Genomic DNA, 16141 nt, shown 5'->3' on the forward strand with positions numbered 1-16141 from the left:
TTACTTGTATGATCGTACTTCAATGGATGAGAAAGAGCCGGATCACTATGGAAAGTTACTTTTACACATGTGTAATAGCACGGGTATGCTCATTGCCAATGGTGTATCTTTGTGGAGTGGAACCAATGGATTTACATGTAGAAGACATAATGGGGATAGTGTGATTGACTATATGCTACTCTCTGAAGCCATCATGTATCGCATAAAGAGTTTTATGTTTGGTCAATGGACCCTGGAATCCGACCATCGCACCTTATGTATTGACCTTTCATGTGGAGAAGCAACTAAGCATGATAATTTCAGCCAAAGGAAAGAGAAGTTATCACTATGTATGGATTTCAAACGGGCACCAATGTACATTGAAATGGTTGAGAAAAAATTATGGATGACAAAGCTTCAATGTGATGCACCATTGGAAACTAAATGGGAAGCTTTCAAGAAAGCTATTTGTTCTTGTGCGGAAGAATGCTTTGTCATAAAGCATCTCCATGGTATCAACAAAGATAGATCACGCAAAAGGTGGTTTGATAAAGAATGTCAAGATGCTCGAAAGTCCTTGATAAAGTTTGATGCAACTATGGACAAAGACAACTATCAAAGTCATTTGCATACATACAAGGCATTGATTCAAAAGAAGAGAAGAAGATGGGAAGTAAAGCAACAAGAATTTCAAGTCCAACAAAGGCACACATGAGTCTTGTGGATATGTACACACATTGTAGGCAATTATATGAGCAAGAAAATACTGAAAAAATGCCATTTTATGGTTCACTCCCATGTATGCCGCATTTTTTTACTATTGAGGATGTATGCGGTGGGCTTGAAAAGTTGGCCACTCGCAAAGCGGGAGATCTTCAAGGTATCAAGCCGGAGATGATCAAATGGACGGGAGATTTTACCCATGAGTGGATGTGTGATATGTTCAACCTTGCACTTCAACATGGTATGCCTTATGATTGGAGTACTAATTGGGTTAAGCCTTTGCATAAAGGAGGGGATGTAAAGAATGTAAGCAACTACCGGACTATAATGATTGGGTCTCTTATGGCAAAGTTGTTTGGGTGCATAATGGAGATGAAATTGAGTGATTGGGTTGAAGAGACTGACAAGCGTGCAAAGGGACAAGCGGGTTTTCGTCGATGCCATAGCACCATTGATCATCTTGTCACTCTTCGTGTTCTCATGGAGGAAAGTCGGTTGAAAGGCAAGCGATTGTATTGTTGTTTTGTGGACTTTAAGAAAGCCTTTGATATGATTCCACATAACAATTTGTGGAGAAGGATGGAAGAACTCCAAGTGCCAAGTGAGTTTATGCTTGCGGTTTCTCGAATCTATGAGAAGGTGATTTATCAATTGCGCATGGGAAGAGAAATTTCAGAAATTTTTGTAAGCACTATTGGGGTTAAACAAGGATGTCCATTGTCACCAACTCTCTTTGGTCTATGCATCGATCAATTGGAACAAATGGTACTTGACTTTATGCAAGAAGAAGGTATTGAAGAGGTCACTACTTGCAATGCGGTAATCATGCTTTTGTTGTATGCGGATGATGTAGTGCTTCTAGCACACACTTTAGAAGATGCACAAAAGCTTATGGTTGTCCTTGAGAACTTTTGCTTGCATAGTGGGCTGATTGTAAATGAATCCAAAACAAAGGTTATGCTTGTGAAAACCAACCATAAGGAGAAGCCATGCATTGTGTACAACAACGAGACACTTGAAGTTGTTGAGAGCTTTAAGTACCTTGGCCTTGAGGTTCCATCCAATCACAAGTGGCATGAATGTGCTATGCGTCGTTTGGAAGCGGGAAAGAGAGCATATTATGCATTTGAAAACATGTGTAATGCGGGAAACATCAAGTGTTGGGTTCTCAAGAAGTATCTTTTTGATGCATTGGTGACACCGGTTCTTCTTTATGGAGTTGAAGTGTGGGGCGGGAGCATCTCAAAGTCTACTTGGAAAGAGTTTGAGAATGTTCAAAAGCGTTTTCTTACAAACTTTCTCCAAGTTAAGACACAAACACCATATATGCTCCTACTTCTTGAGTCGGGATCTCTTCCAATTGAGGTTATGGGCATGGAAAGGGTTGTGGAGTACATGATAAAGATGCGTCAAAACCCCTCACATCGACTTCCTACAATTGCATGGGAAGGAAGCAAAAAAGTTCAAAAGACGCATAAAAGCAAGATCTTGAGCATGGGATGGATGCAAGACATAAAGAAGTGGTTTGGGAGATGGGATGCATTACACTTGCTACATGATGCTTCAATTGACTCTCAAGTGAATGAAGCTTTTCTACAACGCCGATGTATTACGGCTTGGGAGAAATCCGGTGGGTCACGCTTCATACATTACACCACCTATATTGCCCTCAACTACAAAACCATGTTCTTCGCTGAGAGAGGAAACCGTACTCACACTTACATGCTTGAGCCTATTCCCTTGTCCGCGATACGCACTATCGCAGCAATTCGTCTTAGCTCCCATTTCCTTCGATGCGAGATAGGGTGTTGGGGCAATGGAGAAGAGTCAAATCGATTGTGCACATTATGCTCACTGCAAGTTCGAGAGGCTGAGTACCACACACTACTAGAGTGCTCAGCTTTTGATCACATCCGAACTTGCTTCTCTCACATTTTCAGCCATAACTTAGACCTACACACTTTCCTCTCCCATCCAAAGTGTGGGCTCTCCATTGCGACTCTCATCACTACAATTTTGGAGCATCAAGAGTCACTCATCAGCCATACACATACTACATCACATGTAACTTTGGTCCCATAGGTCATATTTGACCTCCGAGGACGATAATAAAATCTATCTCTCTCTCTCTCTCTCTCTCTCTCTCTCTCTCTCTCTCTCTCTCTCTCTCTCTCTCTCTCTCTCTCTCTCTCTCTCTCTCTCTCTCTCTCTCTCTCTCTCTCTGTGCGCTCCTTGCCGCACTGTCGAAGCAAGGGACTTGCCAATACACCGTATGCGAGCCACAAACGGCTCCAAGCACACAACAAGCCTAAACTAGCAAGCTCAAGAAAACAAAGGGTGTGTCACTCACCGCTCTACGCTCGCCTTCGTGGTGGATTCCTCGCCGCGATGAAGAAGAAGCTGCAGTCATGCCGCGCTCAACCGCTTCGCCGCCGTCGTGCCTTCGTAATGCTCGATCGCACACACACTCTCCCTCTCTCTCTCTCTCACACACACACACACAAGGAGGTGAAGAAGAAGAAGAAGATGGAGATGGAGCAAGAGCACTCTTCAATTGCACAAATGAGAGAATGAGTAAAAATTAGGTTTAGTTGGCTTTTATAGGAGCTCACCCCATTCACACTTGGGCGCCCATGCTTAACCAACTAATCCCTTGAATGTCCAAGTTAAAGTGCGCCTCTCATCGACGATCACTCTACCTTTCCCTATTGGTCCGACAAGCCCGGTACCTGACTCTACCAAATACATAATACGCGTCCATCGTAGGTGATGGGGTGTCCGTGTGCCGTGAGGGTTAACATGCCCCCCTTCCTGATGTAGATTCCGTCCTCGGAAGCTATTGAGTTGAAGCTGGTTCGTCGAGGTGGAAGAGCATTTGAGATGAATGTCCTTAGCCTTCTTTAGTCACTGCAAAATCAAACAACATTGGCACAGTAATTGCATTCTCTTAAAAAGCATATGCAGTTTTAGGTAGACAAATTGATTGGTAAAAGAATTTCAAACAATTTGTTAGCAATGAACATTAAATTGCAATGTAATCAAATGCATAAACAGATGTAAAGGTAAAAAATTAAACAAGTCTGGGGTCGCTAATTTGACGGTCGAAAGGCACTAGAGATCGAATATTAATACCATGGGTAAGCTTCTTAATTTTTTGTGGTCAATTAAGTTGTTTAATCGCGAGAGCCAAGTATTCATGTTCGAGGGCTGACTAGAGGCTATATCTAGAAAACCTTGTAGTTAAGCTACCATAAAAGGAATTTCTCATGAAATCATCGCCTGGCTGATTACTTTTTCTTTGACCCCCCAAAGTCTTTTCACACTGATTCAATTTTGAAGTGGGTGCTTATTTTGTATGCCTTGGGTTTTTTGCTTTTCAAGGAAAAGCGCCCACACTGGGAACCTCTAGGGCTCTAGTACCATAGGCGATACATGTGAGTGAAGTACCAAATCAAGCTGAGATTTCTCTTCCAGCTTAAAATTTTACATTGTGGCACTTTGATTTTTTGTTTGTTCATTTTCATCATTTTAATTTTGTAACTTTGGGAGGTCATATAACACTGTTACATTCCCCAGGCTCATCACATTAGTAAACTCCCTTTATAATACTTACGCTAAAGGTCAATAGGGTTAAGCCCACTAGAAAGCCCTAGTACATTTCATACAATGCTGCCTAAATCGGATTAAGAACCTAAGTAACCATTGTTTATTAGGAAGGCATTCCCCATGGTATTAAGAGAAGATTTCTAATACCTAGCTTGGTCAAACTAGCTTAGTCGGACTGCTTGATTTTTACACCTAAACAAGTGATTATGACAAAAGATTGCATTGAATTAAATGTTGGATACTAAGCCAATGCGCTGAATAGTATGCTACCAATGACAATCAAAGCAGACAAACATGGATGCAAAAAAGATAAGGGCAATGCTAATGGACAAGAAACACCTGTTTGTGTCGATGGTCGTGCTTGATTTGAAGGTTCCATGAAGGTCCAAATCCTATCAATAGCAACACGCTCCTGTACACACTAGGAAACAAAAGGAATACCTCCAGGAGGCACATTAGTGGGAAAAGAGAACTTCGCTAATCACGCAACTCTAAAACAGAAACACTCTATCGTACTAATCTTACCTACCCTCCATCACTCAAGTGATGAGGATCAAAGGTGTTTTATGGCATAGGTTTCTGTTTCACTGTACCAGATGTGACATGTGTAGGTCTGAGTCAATGTTTTGACTTTTAATGTGCATACTCGTTTGCTAATTGCTCTTGCTCTTTTTTTTTTTCTTTTTTTTTTTGTGAGTATAAAGCTTTATATGTACATTCCCTAAGATTGGAATTGAGAGGTCAGGGAAAAAGGTTGAGAGGGAAACAAGTGAATAATGAATGTCAGCAAACACTCCCCCCTTCCTTGGGTAGATCATACCGTTTGAAATGAGCTTGTCACCCTTTGAAACCAATTGTTCCAGTTGGTAATAGGTGAGGATTTTTGCCAGTAGTTTTCTATTACCCTAGGTGCCTCGTCAAGTTGCAAGGGTGGTAAGGTACTCTCCCAGGATCGAACTTGAAGTGGTTCATCAGGTGATTCTTGAACACTGGGAGGTGTGGATTCTTTTGTAGCTTCATGGAGGTCCACTACTATAGATGGAGGCTGTGTAGAAGCTTTTACCTCTATGGATGTATTACATGAGGAGCTAGAATCTTCATGGGACTCCCCCCTTCCTGAGCTAGGTGGAACAAATCGTTCTTTCTTTGGTACCCAAACTAGCTCTAGAACGGGTGTGTAACATTCCATGATGTTTTTCTTTCCACGATCATTGATTCGTTTTGGAGCTACGGGATTGGGTTTACATGGGCCAGGTGACAGGTAAGAGTACACTTTACGTTTGGGCACCCAGATTTGATCATTTCCTTGATAGTAGCCTTGGGCTTCCAATAGTCGTTTAGGGATCCATCGCAACATTTTCTTACTTTTCTTGGAGCGAGTGGTACGGTTCTTGCTAGGTTTCCGTTTTTTTGCATCAACCATGCTCACTACAGAGGTTTTAGGGACCCAATTATATGTTTTCTCTGTTATATTAGGATGGTTCTTGTGTGTCTCAAGCTTTCTTTCAACTACATTAGTTGAAGCTCTAGAGAGTTGGGCTATGGGGACGTATGGTTCAACCTCCTGGACATGCAATGTCTTGGGTTTTATTTCCTTGGGCAATATCTGAGGGACTATGGATTGAGTGGTAGGGCTAAGAGTTGGTTTTTGCGTTGTAACACCCCCAGTCCCCCAATCAATAGTGCATTTGGTGGCTATCATCCACGTGCGGCCTAGGTTTATATTACCCTCCATAGTTCCAGTAGGCATGACCAAAAAGTCTTGAGCTACCACCCCATTGTCATAACTGACAGAAGTGTGCCAGATTCCAAAAACCGCAGTTTTTTTCTTGTTGACACCCTTGACTTGGATAATACTCTCAGATAGAGGTGGCTTCCCTAACTGACACCACACCCCATAGGATAGCAGATTGTATTTAGCACCCGTGTCCAATAAGGCGTTATATAGCACTTTTCCATAGGCACTATTTAACTCAATGGGGTATCGTAGAGGTGTGTCAGAGTCCAACCCATCCTCTTCGTGTGCTTCATTTGCATCAGGTTCCGAGCGAGTAGCTCTACCTAATGTTTCCATGAAACGGCTAAACATACTAGTACTAGGCTGTGGAGCTTCGGGAGGTGCATGGCCTTCTCTCTCAGTGTTTTGGGTAGGGTATGCTTCCATGATTTCTGAGTCGGAGGAGGAATCACTAGCGGCTATTTTAGGGTCTTGGGTGGTGCTACCTTGTGTCCCCGCTGAGGGTCTAGAGCTTATCGTGGATGGGTAATGGGTGTCCGTATGAACAGAGGCACTCTCAATATGCTCGTGTTCTAGCACCCGCCCAGAGCGTAAGTGCATGTGCTTTTGATACCCTAAGGTGTCAAAAAGCTGCTCTAGGAGGCCTTGTGACTAGTTTTTAGCGTGTTTTTTGTTTGTTTTTTTGCTAGATTTTTTTGAGCGTGTCGTGGAATGGGCCGTGTGATAGCTCGAAACGAGCGTATCGGTCAGAGGGTCGTGCCGTGCTTTACAGCCCTTCGTTTGGTCACTCTATGCCCTCAGAATCCCTAAAACTGTCAATTTCCAGTAGGGAACTAGGCCCAAACTAGAAAGTCTAAGGGTGCAAGTGGGAAGAGAAAGGAGGAGAGTGGAGGACTTGTCCCACATGCTCTCATTCTCTTTTGAGGGAGTAGGGTATATATATAAGAGTGAGTCTAGTATATATCAGAGGACTGAGGACTGAGGCCTGGGCCTGGGCCTGGGCTTGGGCCTGGGCCTGGGCTTGGGCTTGGGAAAATGATCCCGATCCCGATCTACCTTTTATACAAACCAACCCGTACGTTTTAAGAGTCGTGTTTTTTATTTTCGAAAAATATCGCCGTCCACTCGCTCGCGTTTTTAATTTCCGAAATTTTTAACTTTTTTTTTTTTTTTTTCCAAAAATTTTTTTTTTCCTTTTTTTTTTTCTACAGAAAAACGCAGAAATTGAAAAACGCAGAAAATGCAGAAATGCAGAAAAAACGCAGAAAATACAGAAATTGCAGAAAAAACACAGAAATTGCAGAAAAAGCACAGAAATTGCTGAAAATGCAGAAAATGCAGGAAAAACGCAGAAAATGCAGAAAAAACGCGGAAATTGCAGAACTTGACAGAAATTGAAAACGCCGAACTTGAAATTGCAGAAATTGAAAAACGCAGACAATAGCAGAAATTGAAACTTGACAGCAAATGTAGAAAACGCAAAAAACAGAAATCTCCACACACCCCTTCCCTGCCTTTCCTATGATACAAATTGCACCACAAGGAAGCGTAAAGTGCTAACCGAGCTTAGTGTAGGGCATATCCCCGGCAGCGGCGCCAAAAATGTGCGCTCCTTGCCGCACTGTCGAAGCAAGGGACTTGCCAATACACCGTATGCGAGCCACAAACGGCTCCAAGCACACAACAAGCCTAAACTAGCAAGCTCAAGAAAACAAAGGGTGTGTCACTCACCGCTCTACGCTCGCCTTCGTGGTGGATTCCTCGCCGCGATGAAGAAGAAGCTGCAGTCATGCCGCGCTCAACCGCTTCGCCGCCGTCGTGCCTTCGTAATGCTCGATCGCACACACACTCTCCCTCTCTCTCTCTCTCTCACACACACACACACAAGGAGGTGAAGAAGAAGAAGAAGATGGAGATGGAGCAAGAGCACTCTTCAATTGCACAAATGAGAGAATGAGTAAAAATTAGGTTTAGTTGGCTTTTATAGGAGCTCACCCCATTCACACTTGGGCGCCCATGCTTAACCAACTAATCCCTTGAATGTCCAAGTTAAAGTGCGCCTCTCATCGACGATCACTCTACCTTTCCCTATTGGTCCGACAAGCCCGGTACCTGACTCTACCAAATACATAATACGCGTCCATCGTAGGTGATGGGGTGTCCGTGTGCCGTGAGGGTTAACACTCTCTCTCTCTCTCTCTCTCTCTAAATATTTATGAAACCCCACCTAAATCTAAAGCGACATTTAGGCGCAGGTTTAGGAGAGCACACTATCGCCAAGTTATGTGAGAGCAGAGAAAATTTCTAGAGTGAAAGATGACTTAATTTATGATAAGGTACATGTGATGATTAAGGCAAAGCTGAGCCTTTTGAGGTGTGACATTGAGAAAGAGATGTATGCAAATGTGGAGACTTACAAAAAGGCTCTATGTAGGAAAGAGTTGGACAAAGAGATGCTTGGTAAACGTGATGAGATATACGCATCATTGAAGGTTGAAATGCAGACTATAGTGAGAGCAAAAGTGAATGTAATGGAATGTGTGATGCAATAAGATTAGAGGATGCGCTTGCTACTTTTAAATCCTAGAAATAAAAAATGAAAGAACGGATGAATGAAAAGGATGCATTGATCAATGCACTCAAGGGAATATACCCCTGCAAAGGAGGGAGAAAACCAACCTACAATGATAAAGGAGTTCAAAAGCATGAAGAAGTAGGTGAAAACTCTACATGAAGAGGAAGAGAAAAAGGCACGAATGACCTCTTCGTGGGTAGAGCACTTATTCCAAACACAAGAGAAGGTGGATAAAGCTGAAAAGTGGATCGAGGATGCAAAAAAGGGAAAAGATAAGATGCCTAAAGCCACAACGACATCCACTATCATCAATATGACAATTGAGCAAGAGAAAAAGAGAAAGACTAGAGCCCTTCATGTGTATGCTATAAGCCTCAAAGACACTGGAAAAGTAGAAGAAGAGGTGCAAGAGCTCTTGAAGCGCATGGGTAGTTTTGAACCCACACACACAGGTGCTTGGAGAGTTGGCAAGAAGGGAAGTGATGAGAAGAAAAATACCAAGGAAAGAGAACTCATTAAACATTTCCCTATGTTGGAAGCTAGGAAGGAATTCCTGAAGAAGAGACCAACACTCAAGCAAACCGGGATATTTTTGGGTGATGACCTCACTCTTAACACATGTAGCACATATGCAAGATCTGATGCCAGATATCAAAGCACCTGTGGATATCCATTTTTCCATGGAATTTTGTTTCCCAAACAGAATGAGGACCCAGATAGTAGGTGTCATGTTTTCAAAATGTCAACCACTGAGCCGAGCTCTTGAATTGAGCTAGTGAATAGAATGTCCCAACATGGATGTGGTGATCTTTGAAGGAGTTGGGTTTGCTTTGATCATGTTCAACATGTGTCTAGTTGGACAACCATGGCATCACGTGTATGATTCAACATAAATCAGTGTTCATACAAGATGTTACGTCATAGCTACACGAAATAAATTTACTTTCATGTGTGTTACAAGGTTCAAGAAATGCAAACTAGCGATATGCGAGATGAAAGAGGAGGATACAAAGACCTCGGTCATGTTTTGGAAGATGACAAATGTAGTCATGTTAAATAATTTCCATCCTCTAGCATACTTTTGAGGGTTCATCAAATCTACTACAAACGAGAGAGCAATTTGAACCATTTCTAATGAGGGCTGTTAAATGTTATGGATGGAAGAGAGCGTTCATGTTTGTTTTTATTGGGAACAAAACCTTAATATTCATAATAACCAATTTGTAACCAAAAAATTTCAAGAAGAACAAATGGCTCTATGCAATGTGGCATTTTGTTCAAAAGAAGCCACAACCATATATGGATGTGTTCGTAAACGAATATTGGCCACTGGAAAGGTGTTAGATGCAAATATTCCACAAATGGACTATCGGATGAGTTGGTGACATGTCCGCTATCCACACTAGCGAAAGCATCTTGTAGCAGTTAGTAGATGTTAAGTTTATATTATCAGTGGCCAATTTTCAAAACCTTATATACATGATGGTAAAGTAGAGATATTATCAAAAGATCTAGATGAAATGTAACTTAAATTTTGTAAAGGAATAGAAAATATACATCTGAGGCATCACCAATAATCCTGGAGGAAGACAAAAACTATCATATTGTTACTAAAGAATCTGAGATTCACAAAACAAAGAGTCCCTAGAGGTCGTAGAGGATGATGTCAAAGATGGTTGGGTAGCCAAGCTGAAAAGGAAAAAAGAATATTATAAATTACAGGAATGGGAAATGTAGCACCATCATTTTTTGGAATTAGAACTTGGGGTAATGGAAATGAGGGAGGGTAGGGACAAGGGACAAATCTTAATACATGTGGCTTTGCAATGACAACATGGACCACATATGAAAAATCTACAATACAATTATCCAATGTTTGAAGAGAGTGCCAAACACATGGCCCGTGGAGAAAGGGACAAATTTTATTCCAACTGAAATAAAGATGTTGGAGAAAGGACGATTTAAGGTTCAAAAAGCAGTTGGTGAGTGAGCCGACAAGCATGTGGTATCATCCAAGTATCTCTGCCAATGTTGCTAAACAAATTAACTTTGCAATATCTATGGAGGTTAGGATTGAGGTACATGTTGTGATAAATGAATGTGTACTTGCAAAGATTTTGGTGATCAAGCAACACAAAGACAACCATATCTTGCATGCAAACACATCTACTACATCTTTTCGTATATCTTTGGACCACAACATGTTTATCCATCAATATAAGCTAACAAACAATAATGCTGCATGAATGTTCAATGTTCTTTATACATTATAGGTTGTAGAAAAATCGGGAAATTAAAAAGGACATATCAAGAGAGATGAATGCTCTTTGAAAATTGCAACTAAATTGATTATTGTAAGTGTTTTGGGATTTCTCGTTGGTATATAGAGATATTCATACACACAGCCACTGAAATGCGCTTCCTACTTTCTTGCCTTTGAGAGTGTGAAGAAAATGGATTCCCTCCTGATTTTTGAGAGTTATGCAAGAAATTGTGGTACCAGTAAATTGGTTGTTAAAATCATCTAAATTCCTTGTAGCATTTAGTCAAGTTCATATTGTAATGCTTTGTAGAAATGTTAAGAAAGTAACGGAAATTGTTTGTAGAGTGAAGTTGTGGCAATGATTGCCACAATGTTCATATTATTTCCATGTAATGATTTTCATAAATGATATCTTGTAGAGGCTAGTATGTAACCCATCCTTTGGATGGAGAAGAGAAACATTTAAAGATGTGTTTTTCCTTCATGTGAAACTCATGGGAATTCTCTACTAGCGCTGTGTTGTTGAGTACTCCAGTGGATTCTTGGAAACATAAGCCTTTTTCATGATTTTTCACCATTCCAGCGGTAGTATGTTGATGTTCTTGGCTCTTAGACCCCTCTTAGAGTAGCGAGATCATTTCTTTTGTGTGTGTGTGTGTGTGTATGTGTGGTTTGTCTTGATGTTCTCTAGCCCTTAAAGAGCCTCAAAACACGTGATTTGGTTCTAGTTCCTAGCTTTCACTCACAAAAGTGTCTCAATCGGATTCTATCCAAACCCTTTGAGTCCAAAAGAGCCCTTGTAGCCTAGTCATGGAGCTTAAGGGATTGTGTGTAGTCAAAAGGCAAAACTATATCCAAAATCGTGAGTATCGTCCCAATACTTCCAAGGAAGCAATTTTAGACACCCCTAACTCCATTGCCTTTTTAAAACCTTGGTCTTAAGCCCTAGCCTAGCTAAAGAAATATTTATCCCTAAAGCTTGTGGGATTGCTCGCGCTCTTTGTTTAGTTTTTGTATTGTGCAATCATAATGTTGCTACAAACACTCATCCTGGTGGGTAGTGAGGATGTCTAAGAAGCCTATGAGTACAAAGACTAGTGGTCTATGACTCCAATGAATTATAACCTAGATAATTATTAAAAAATTTGCCATTTTTTACCAAGTTTGAAATGGCAGTGCCAATGAGGGTTGAAGGTGCTTCTTGGAATTGAAAATGAGCTAAAATCGCTCTTGGTTTAGAAACAACCTATGCTAAAAAAAAAGTTAATAAAATGTTCTTGGTTTTTATTAGTTGTTCTAGAGCATCCTTGAGGCTCCCGGACAAAAAAAACCAATGAGAAATTTAAGGTTTTTCTCCCTAAAATGTCTTTTCAATTTTACATGACCCCTGAATCCAAGTGGTCTTAGAATTTCTAATTTCCTCTCCACTCATCTAATGTGGGCTCAAGTCTCTAAATGATTAGTCATTTTGCAGATATATTTGCAAAGCTATGTGTTCCTAGATCCTCTAGGAGTCCTTGACCCACCATAGATTGAAAATTGAGGTTTTTTTTTGTAAATTGATTGAGCTTAGATCATTTTTCTGTCGCTCTCTTCGTCTCTCTCTCAAAAATTCAAAAATAAAGGTCAAAGTCTGTCATAATAACTAATATCTAATTCTCCTAAATGATTTTCTCATGTTAAACTGATCATTTAATATGGAGAAGTACCAGGGGAGAAAAATCTAGAATATTGGTTAAGCTGGGACCGGCCACAATAGGGATCCAAAGGGAGGGCCATCTGCAAAAGAGCAATGTGAAACAATGGGCTTCAAAGACCCTAAGGTTCAGCCCAAGACTTCCAAAATGGTAAGGTTCCAAAATTCAAAGGCTATGTCCAATGGTCAAACTCTCGGTAAAATTGGATGCTTTGTAATTGTACACAAAGTATTCTAGATCCCTACATGGGAGGGGGCAAGCCCTAAAGGTAGGGGATGAGAGAGAAACACACACACACACACACACACACACACACTCATAGGCTCTCTTTACACAAAGGGAATAGGGGACACATGTCAGCTCCCTAGCCCAGTTGCTCACAAGGTGCATTAATTCAAATCCTATTGGATGGCCATAGAGGTGGACCAATGAGAATTAGGCTAAAGTAAATCTAGTTTAGTTCATTTAAAAACACTTAATAAAAGAACCAATAAAAATTAAGCTCTCTAGAAGACTATTGGCTAGTCTCCCAAGGGGTCCAATGAGCATTCAGCAGCCCAATGGCTTGCCTGATTCCTATTGGCCAGAAGACTAAGGGGTCCAATGAGAGTTTAATAGCATTAATTAATTACCTAAAGCTCTCACAAAAGGGGAAAGGGGGACACATGTCACAAGGCTTTCACTTATGCTTCTTAATTATCATTGGCTAGGCTTTGCAGGGTCCAATGGGGTGTCAGCATGAGTAAAAAGCATGAGGGGTCGACCAAGACAGAGAGAGGGCTGATTTTGTCAAGGCATTATCACACACACACTCACACAATCTCATGTGTGAAGCAAAGAAGACTCTCTCTCCTTCAAGCTTTAATGGAAAGCTCATCACTTACTCCAAGCTTGTGAGAAGGGAGGCCTACACCAACACCTCTTGGCTTTGTGATGCAAATCCAACCAAGAGCCAAGCTCCAATGCATGCTCATCTCCTCTAGCATGCTAATTACTAGGCTAGTCTAGGTTATTATGAGTGATTAGGTGAGGAGATATACTTCTTTCTCAAAAGACTACTCCTTCTTCCTCTCAATCTACTCTCATACCCCGCTAGCTCTCACCATCTTCGAAGGTGTGTGAGGTCTTGGGTCTGAGACCGTGAGGGAATTGATGTTGTGTTTTATAAGTGTGTGCATGGTGCTTGAAGCTTCCATGTTCATTGCACTAGCAAGTTATTGAAGGAACACAAAGTATTGTATTGTAAAATGTCTCCTTTGATGGGGGAAACCTATAATACAAATCCTTTTGAAGGGGGGACCGGCTCCATGTAAATCCGGTTCTCAACTGTTGTCAATAGCTTAATTTCTCTCTCTTTTGAAGTATTGTTCATACCTATCTAACTAGGTGTTATGATTTTTATTGCTCTCTCCATCCAAGCACTCTTGGTATGCTCATTAGGAATCTATTCTAATGAAATGCTCACTATGTTTATGCTATTTTCCACTACACACAAGTTACTAGGCCATTAAATGTTACAAAGTCAATTATGACATACTCAACACGCAAATAAAATTCCTCTTCTTATGTCAAACATAGGAAGAACAAAAGAGCCACCTCAAGGAGGTGGCGACCATGAGGAGGAGCGAGATTTTGGAGTGAGATTTTTTGGGGAGAACATGCCACATGGCATAAAAAAGTAAAATCACACTCCAAATCTCACTTGCTATACTCGCTCCAAACCTACACTCCAGACACGAACTAGTTCTTCAATAGAATTTATTGCCATGTTTGGATTCTGTCCATGAATTTTGCCCAAAAAAGGGGACCTTGAGCCCATGACCTTGTCTCCAAGGCTAAATATAGTCAACTAAGGTAGCCAAGTGCCCCAATAGGCTTCCACATGTAGGAGAGGTTAAAAAAGTGTTTTTTTGCTTAGGTTAGTGGTGAATTCGCATACAAACTCATGCATACACCTAAACAAAAGGAAACATTTTGGAGCATGAGATGAGGAATCTAATGAAACTCACAAAGTGCAGGCTTAGAGTCTTGTTGGAAAGCTCTAAAGAGAATTATCATCACACACTAATAGTGTATTAAGATGAAGAACAAGGAAGGATTAACTGGGCAAAAAGGAAAAAAATAACACTATTTACACACAAAGGTAGGTGCTAATTACCCAATGATGCAACCAATTAATCAAGCCATCGATTGATCACTTCAAAGTGATTTGGATGGGATCAATTGAGTTTAAATCATGATATTAATCAAGGGAATTTTATTGGCAAATAGAATCATGCAAAATACACTCACTAGCTAGGCCTAGTTCCTAATTCATCAAAAGTTTGGATTTTTGTGAAGATTAGTCTCAATGAAAGTTAAATGCAAGAGCATAATCAAGCATAGATTCTATTCAATTGATCAATATGAACTCTAAATTAATAGGCTCGAGAAGGCTAGCAAAGCACTAATCCTCTATGGCTCTAATGCCAGTTGTTGAAGTTAGAGTGGATTAGCGAGTGTAGCATTCATAGTGATAATCAGAGCAAGAATCAATGGCATAATACACACAATGTATCAAGATGAAAATGAATCAAATCATTGACCATAAAATTGACATTAGAAGTGTGTACAAGTTAGGCTACTTAAGTAGAAGTAGCAAGTTCTAGTACCAATATATCTAGCCCTAGGAGGCACCAAGAGCCACCCCGAATCAACAATACAAAAGTGGATTTGACCCATGAATCTAGAAGAGTGTTTTGGACCTTTGCACAACTCATTTAAATGATATTAAGCCTAATACACCTCACATGGAAGTCACATAACAAGTGCCACACATGCTAGTGGCTGGACTACAGAAGATACATACTGTATGTTGGTGCATAAGCCAAAGTCCATATACCCAACATGGAATTCTAGCTCGGGGAAATATGCAATGCTAATGAATAGTGATACAAAGGTACTACTAGTAAGAGGACCCTAGACATGTAATTACTCTAAACTACATTTAATCTACTTAACCACAATTTGGGTACTTTAAGGGAGGGTGAAATTTCTCATCACTAACTTGTATTAGTGATGTTACTAAAATTTAAGGGAGGGTGAAAATTCTGATCACTAACTTATATTAGTAGTGTTAGTAAAATTTGGAAATCATCCATAAAGTTGATCAGGTATTTAAATAATCCATAGAGCTCTTGATCGCGTAGAGTTGTATCTCATCCATAGCTGTTTGTTGGTTCCTCTCTTGTATCATCACAAGGGATGGAGTTTTGCTTGCCATGCATAAACTTAAGACGAAATGTTAAGTGATCGTCTTTAGCCATCCCCATATATCTAATCCGTAGTAATTAAGTCCTTATGTGTCTATTTACTTTGATTAAGTCCCTGAAGTTATAGCCATAGAGCATGTACTAGAGTGTTTGTTGATTTCTTAGTCGTCAATTATAGTCAAGTAGAGATTGCCACCGAGGGAGCTAAGTAAGTAGTTTCTGCCACTATAATAAGAACAACAAATTACATATCATGGCTACATTTCATGGGTTTAAGTAGGGGAACTTCGTATTAGAGGCCCTTGTAAG

Source organism: Adiantum capillus-veneris, chromosome 5, assembly GCF_014529385.1.
Source record: "Adiantum capillus-veneris isolate H3 chromosome 5, ASM1452938v2, whole genome shotgun sequence".
NCBI lineage: Eukaryota > Viridiplantae > Streptophyta > Polypodiopsida > Polypodiales > Pteridaceae > Adiantum > Adiantum capillus-veneris.